Consider the following 8,211-nt stretch of genomic DNA (forward strand, 5'->3'; position numbering starts at 1 on the left):
GTGCACATTTATCATTTTTACCGGAAATTTATGTCAGCGTCTTTAAATTGTTCTTTTGAAATTTAAATAAAATCCCATAGCAATTATACTATAAAATTCGCGCCATTCGAATATAAAATTAAATGATGACAATATTGCATACAAAGTTCAGCAAAATGTCCCTCAGGCGTACCAATGTTTTGCGCAGTGTACGAGGCCTTTTGCAGGACACTTTGCTTAAAATTGTAATTTTTTTTCCAACATTGAAATATATTTTTTCCGTGACATTTTTATGAAAATATTCGATAATCTTTTATACAATTTGTTTATGATTTTACAGAGAATATTTTTGAATTTCGAGGTACTATACATTGAATATATACACATATTTCTATATATTTAAATACATATAAATACCCCAATATGTATAAGCGAAGTTAATTTGCTAGAAATGACAAAAATATCCGACGATAAGTTCCAGGCTTTAATTTATTATCCTTCCTAAATGAAAGTATAATTTTATGGCAGGTGTATAGCAATAAAAAGACTAATAAAAATATAAGATAATTTTTTTTTCGATGAACTTTTTTTACTTTTATGTTCATCATTTGGCAATTATTTTTATGAAAATATGTTTTTTTAATTTCTAAATAGAAAATATTGTATTCGTCTTTAAAAAAACAATTTGTTTATTAAGATAAAAACATGTTCCCATTAAAAATATAAGCGGATTCCAAAAAAATAAATATATATAGCAACAAAATAAAATAATTAATGGATATGCTATATTAAAACTCGTCTTTTTTTGAAACGATAAGACACAGCCATAAATTTTTAATTTTTTTTTAAGAATTAGAACATATGAAATTTATGAAATTTGGTTTCTAAAATAATCTATTAATCAACAACCTATCTTATGACCATAAACTGGAATATAAATGTACCTACATGAATGCATATACTCAAAAATCAATTGACTTTATCATATCAAACTGCAATATTCATCCATCAAAAAACTGTTAAGTAAGAGTACTAACAAATTTTAATTTAAATGTAATCTAACACAGGTAAACATTGGGATCAAAGAAAACAGTCACCAGAGATCAGCAGACCCATAAAAAGAAACAAGAATACAAGCAAACATCTTATAGTGTTGATGGATATATGGATAATGGTTATATATGATTATATCAACGAACATATAATCTTATAACTACTAACCAAGTTAACAGTTATACGAAATCTTTATATGCTTTTATGTCTCTTTATATGCGAGAGCATCTCCCATGAAGGCAGTGAAGAGTAAAACTGTGCTAAAGTCATGTAATACATTATAGCAGGAGCTAGACCATCCATTAGCAAAAGAACTTTGAAAACCAACTTAAAATCGAGAGGATATACTATGAATCATAATTTTACGAACACTAAAAATGGCTTGCAGTAGAAAAAAACTTTCTCTTTAAAATGAAAAATATTACTTATGACGAGTATAAAGCGCATTTCTTTCTACTTATACTTCATAAAGTAAAGCAGCGAGGCTTACTCATCAGAAATAAAATTTAACTCATATGACAATCAAAAAAAGTTTAATATATGATCCAAAATTAAAATAAATTAACTTTTAATGAATCCGCTTATCAGTTATCATTACAAGGAAATAAAAGTATTACTTTCAAAAAAAAAACATGAACATTGGCAGGAAGTTATACGATGTTTCTCGTAAACATTTAATTTCTTGCAAAAAAATCCAAATCATACCAAATACCAAATCATAAATGAAATAATAAAATATGGATGTAGAAAATTATTCGAAGAAATCGCAGTAAAACTATAGACTACAGACAACTATGCCATCTACACGGGAAGACAGTGTCATTATTCTTTTATTCAATAAAAGGCACAAAAATATCCAAATATATTACAGAGGAATTACTTTGATGAATGCTGATAAAAAAAATTGTTTACTAAGTCCATAGAAATATTAATTAGGAACTAATGAGGAAAATAATATATGTTGTGGCAAAATCTTCGTATTTTGCCAACTCAAAAAACAAGCAATAGAATTTACTAAACCTAACTACGGTTATTAGCAATATAAAACTTGCAGATATCGTCACTATGCTTAAAAACAAAAAAATACTGATAATTTGTAAATATTTTGAGGAACCATAACACAGCCTAAAATAAACAAAAATGAATTTTCCTGAAAGCTTTCAGCCGTTTCGAAAATTCGAAAAATTTTTATTATTAAAATATATGACAGAATAAGTGAAACCTATATCGCCTACGTTATTAATAAGTTTTTAAGGAAACCTTCAGTTAATAAACTGCATTAGGTATAACCTTAGGTATACTAGTTCAGGTATACTAGTTCAATAGTTCATTGTGACTCACCTTACCCATAAGAAATGGGCCCATTGCAACAAAACAATTACATCTTTTTTGTATTCCACGTTTATGCAATTAAATACAAAATAATAAATGAAATGCCCACTACTAGAGTGTCTACTGGAATGTAGATAAATTCCTTCATGATGAATGGATGATGATTCTATAAAATAACATTCGTACGCATATTGTACGAATAAAGCCAGCCACTTCGAAAATTCGAACTGAATTCGAAAAATATTTTTTTTCACATTTTTTCTGTTAGTTTAATAAAAAATACGGTTTCATATAAAAAATGTAACCTTACAAGATACAGTAGAATTCCACCAACCTGTACATGGATATTCAAATTGACAGTTCAGGTCAAATTTTTTGTGAAGATTGTTGTGTAAATCGTTACTGATATAAAAAGTTAAACGAGTATTAATTTTAAAATGGGTGAAATATCTCAACAAATACGCTATCTAATACTTCATAAGTATAAGATATGTTGAACTGCTGCAAAAGTTTACCAAATAATTTGTGCGGTATACAGTGAGAATGCTGTGACTGTCAGAACCAGAAATAGTTTGCTCAATTACTTTCTGCAAATGTTGATGTCAAAGACGCATCTTGCTCTGATTAGCCACTGATGGAGCATGCGGGGGCATTAAAATTCAACCACATTACAATTTGAAAGGAGCAGGTAATGGTAAGGCTATTCATGTTTGATTACCGATGAGTTAACGCAAAGAGATTTGGTTGATGGAATTACCATCAGTGAAACACTGCTGAAAGGCAACATAATCAAATTATAATCGAAACGAATCATTAAGAGCAATGAAAAATGAATTAAATATGACAATATATCAATGATAGTCAAAGGTAGAAGAGTCTCCACAAATGATTACAGGGCCTGGTTTGATGGTAAGCAAGATTATATTAAGTGTTTGGAGGAATTGGAATGGAATTGTCTATTATGAGATGCTGTCAACTTAATAAAACTGTTCATTCAATCCTGGATTAAGAAAATCGACCAGAATAAGAATAAGGAGTTATATAAGAAAAAAGGAGTTATATTCCAACAAAATAATGCTAAACCATACATATCTTTGAACCTCGAAACAAATTGATGAAACTTGGTTGGAAATTTTTTATGCATCCACCACATGTTTGGTGAGATAGGAATAGAATTGCGTGTTATGATCTGCTTTGAACTTATTAAAACGGTTAATTCAAACTGTCAGTTCATTAATTGTCCAAGAAATAAGGAGTTGTGCTCCAACATAATAATGCTAGGCAATACACATTTTTGATAATTCGGAACAAATTGATGAAATTTGGTTGGGAAGTTTGATGCATCCACCAAATAGCCCGAATCTTGCACCATCTAGCTGCCATTTATTTCGGTTCTTACAAAAGTCCCTTAATTGTAAGAAATTGACCAACCAAAGAAACACTAAAAATCACTTAGTCAATTTTTTCGCCGATACAGAAGCATTATTAAGCTACCCAAAAAATGACAAGAGTGTCATATGGAGTAACGTCTACTATATACGGGATTAAAATTGAATCTTAATAAAGAAAATGTTTGTTCAGAAATACACCAAAAAACGGCGACCAGCTTTAATGTCGGTCATTGTAACATATACAATGATAATTGTTTAATATATAATTAAAATAAAATTGAAAATGTTTATAATTAATTGCAAATTTTCTAAAATCTAACTGATAATAAAGAAATCAACTGAGTATTGTAAAGAGTATAACGTTGTCAAAAAACGTGGAAAAATCTGAACTTTGAGAATTGTCTTACATTTATCTTCACACACAAATAGTTGCAAATGAACCCATAATTTCGTTGAGCATACAGAATTACTCACATGAATCAACAGTACAAGTTACTTGGATCTGACAGCGAAAAGTACTCGTATACCAAGCAAAACCTATCACCGAATTCCCAAATGCTGTCTACTCGAATTTTGTTTACAAGAAAAAATGAATCTGGGTTCGGCGTGTGAAATGACACACATCATCACTTCAATTCCACGATGACACATATCCCAAAAACAAACCAAAAACTAAGTGAACATTGAACTCCAGTGAGCTGTAACATATCACCGCCGAATATCAGCGCTGCGACCGCCGCGTCAATACCGCCACCAAAATGTACTGCAACTGTAAATGATATTTTTTGAACATTTTTTGAGTTGAGCGCAGATGAATAAGATACTCAGACTATAACATACAGTACCACTGTGTGTTTGTTCCGTTCCTAGGGAAAATACCAAGTGTGCAATCCTTTTTGGCAATTTTGTATTTTTGTTTGCACACAAACTTTTTTATTTTCACATTTCTTTTTGGACATTTTTTTTGTAATTTATTTTGTTTTTTTTTTTGTATTTTCTCACATGCTTTTTTTTCTGAAAAATATCAGCAATCATCAACGTAAATGCCACGCCCTTACAAAGACAACACCGACAGATGATGTACCAAAATAATCGTTAACATGAAAAAACTTGGTGTGGGATGAAGATGAGAGCGGGCATGGGCTTAAACTTGTGAAAGTACCCATAACGGAACTCTGAAGAAAGTTTGTGCTTTTTATGTGTAAAAAATAAATTAATGCGATTTATCATTTTGTGTGCTGATTTTGATTTATGCAATTACATGTACACGTATGTATGCACATATCCTTTTAATAGATACAGGAACAAATAACTGCGAAAACACACACACACACACACACACAAACACTCATCAACTCACATACGAATTGCAAAATCTACACTTAAAATAAACACTTTTTTGTGTTGGAAAAAATTGCGATTTCTTATTTGTTTGAAGCGGAACGAAATGAAAGAGAATGAAAGGAAATGTTAAAGACATTTCCGGTTCGTTACCTCATATCCTTGCACAGCAGCAGCAGCAGCAGCAGCAGTAGTAGCGGCACAGCAAAATTTATAAATGTTGTGCGCTGCTCATGTTTTGCAATTTGTCTTGTCAATGCCTAATTTATTCTATTCTCTATTTAATGCGACATTCTCATGCTTCTGTGTCCTCGCCTTCATTTTCTTGTATGTCATTAAATGTGACAGTGTCTCTCCATTTTGATCCTTTTAAATTGTTTTATATTAAATTTGAACACATATTAATTTCAATTTAAGTATAGGCACACATCGGCACAAGGAGGAAATAATAATTTCGTCCGTAATGAGCTTAGGATGTTTTTGAAAAGTTCCTTTGATTTAATTTCAAATTTATTCCCAAATATTTTTGCAAAGTGCAAAAATATTTTTTAACTTATAAATAAGCATAAGAATTCTAGAAAGTCTAAAACATATACACTCACCCATAAGACTCAAAGTTTTATTCAACAAAAGTCAAATGCATATAGCAGAATTATTGTAGAAAATTGTTTTATTAAAAAAACCAAGTTAATGTACCGTCAGTCCAATTACCAAGCTCACTTAAAGCCTCAGATCCATATTACATGACTACTTAATACAGAACCTTAATCATTGGGTAATTATGAAATCATTTTACGACCCTAATAAAAGAAACGATGTTTTAAAAAAAAAAACGACCACATTTGTAGAATAAACAAATTTTGTTTTTGCAGGATAATGCACCCACTCACACGTCAAAGAAAGTCATGGCAAAATTAAATGAATTAAGGCTCGAATTACTTACTCACCCACCATATTCTCCAGATTTAGCTCCCAGTGACTATTACCCCTTTTCAAACTTGGAAATATGGCTCCAGAGAAAAAGATTTGCGTCAAATGATAAAGTGAAATGGGAAATTAAGGCACATTTTGAAAGACTTAGTAAATCATATTATTTAGTAGGTATCCAAATGTTGAAATATCGTTAGACTCGGTGTGACGACCTAAAAGGGGACTATATTATTATTGTTAAGGGTTGGGCACTGCGAACTTCGCATCAATAATTCCCCTTTCTGGGTTAAGAGTAGATCTTTAAGCGCTATTGCGTCAATAAAAAGCAGTATAGAGCCTAGTTTAAGGAGTTAAATTACCTCTTCCGTAAGGACATACATTACCATGAGTCTATTCTGTGTGTGCATTAGCGCATGGCATTCTAACAACACATGTGTGGCTGATTCCTCATTCTCTTCGCAGAATCTACAGTTTGCATTTTAGTTTCTTAAGATGGTATTTCAGTTTACAGTGCCCTGTTAAAATTCCTGTGATGATTCTAAGTTATTCTTTTGATAGTGCCATACAATTCTGATAACGCCTATTGTTATAGATACCAACAAGTGATTTGGATTGTGTTAATACTGGTAGATTATCTCAGTAATCCTTTTTGTTGATGTTCTCCTTTATTTCTATAAGAGAGAGCAGATTGCTGTGTCTTAATCCACAGAAAGGGTTCAACCCTATCATCAGTGTAGCTGCTCCTTTCCTGGCTAATTTGTCTGCGTATGCGTGTCCGCGTACACCAGTATGTCCCTGTATCCATAGAATTGACACCTAACTTAATTCGCCGAACACATTTAGCTTATTAAGGCCAGTCTTGAAGTCACCTGAAGCTAGATTAGTGTCTTGATCGCCGCTTGGCTATCTATCGCTATACTTTTTCCCTGGTAATTCCGATTATTATTATATTAATAAGTAAACACTTGAATATTGTATAAATTTCCACTAGAATTTTTTCCCAGCTTGAAAAAAAGCATAAAACTTTAAAAAAAATTCTTTTTTATAACTTAAGCAGGGTATTTATTAATTCAAGTAGTATACTTTACCATACGAAAATTTTTTTACATATCTTATGGCTTAATAGAGAGATTTTGAAAAGTAGTGAACTATGACCACAAAAATTATTTTTATATTATTTAAATTAATTAAATTTTTGGCTGACCATACAGCTGTGTCAAGTATCGCCAAATACCCATCATCAGTAGTCTTGCAAATATTTCTTGTATCTAATTATTCGTAAATAATTTTTTGAGATTGCAAGTACCGAGGATTGAACTTGTGCCTTTCCAAATTTGAAGCTCAGAATCAGTGTTCGTTAGCCAACTGACCCAAAGGTCATTTATAATTTTTTAATCAGTATTGAAAAAAGTATTGAGGTTTAAAGTTGACCAATTTTGCGTAAACTCAATTTCGCTAAAATTTTATAAAATTACAATTAACTTAAAATTTCATAAGCCGATCACTCTCATTTTTTATTTAAGGTATTGTTTCTATATGTAATGAATATGTGGTACATAGCCTAAAAGAAGTGAACAATTTTTTAAATATATTAAAAAAATTATTGAAAGCTTTATATGAGGGGTTGACATTGCAGTAAACATTTCTTTACCTATTATAGATTTTCAGATATTCAAAAAATTTGAAAAGCCATTTCAGTAAGCCGATTGGGCTTATTCAGAAGAAAGCCGCTCTTAAAAACTATATATAAGAAAATTTTATTTTATTATCTCCACTGGTTCAAAAAATACCGAATTTTGATAGTCTAGTAATTATTCTGCCAGTATGTGCGTCGTCCAATTTTACAACTTCCCAGATTGTGTACCAAATTAATATTGAAAGCATGAAGATATGGAATATATGTATATAATGCGGGTTAATGTTATTTTTAAACAAACTAGGTCAGTAGTAATCGTGGTTTTTATAAACTGAGCTTCATAAACCATCCCTGTCTTCTAATGTATCATAAGAACGACTGAAAGAAAACCTCATTTCTATTATGTGAATCGTCATATTTTATAATTCAATACCTGAAATTTTATCACATCATCAAATTATAAAGCTAGTTTCCATAATAAGGTGACAGATATAAAGTGTAACCTATATGCTTGTGAAACAAATTGTTGCGAACCAAAGTTCTAAGCCT

The sequence above is a fragment of the Teleopsis dalmanni genome, chromosome 1, assembly GCF_002237135.1.
Source record: "Teleopsis dalmanni isolate 2A chromosome 1, ASM223713v2, whole genome shotgun sequence".
Taxonomy (NCBI): Eukaryota; Metazoa; Arthropoda; class Insecta; order Diptera; family Diopsidae; genus Teleopsis; species Teleopsis dalmanni.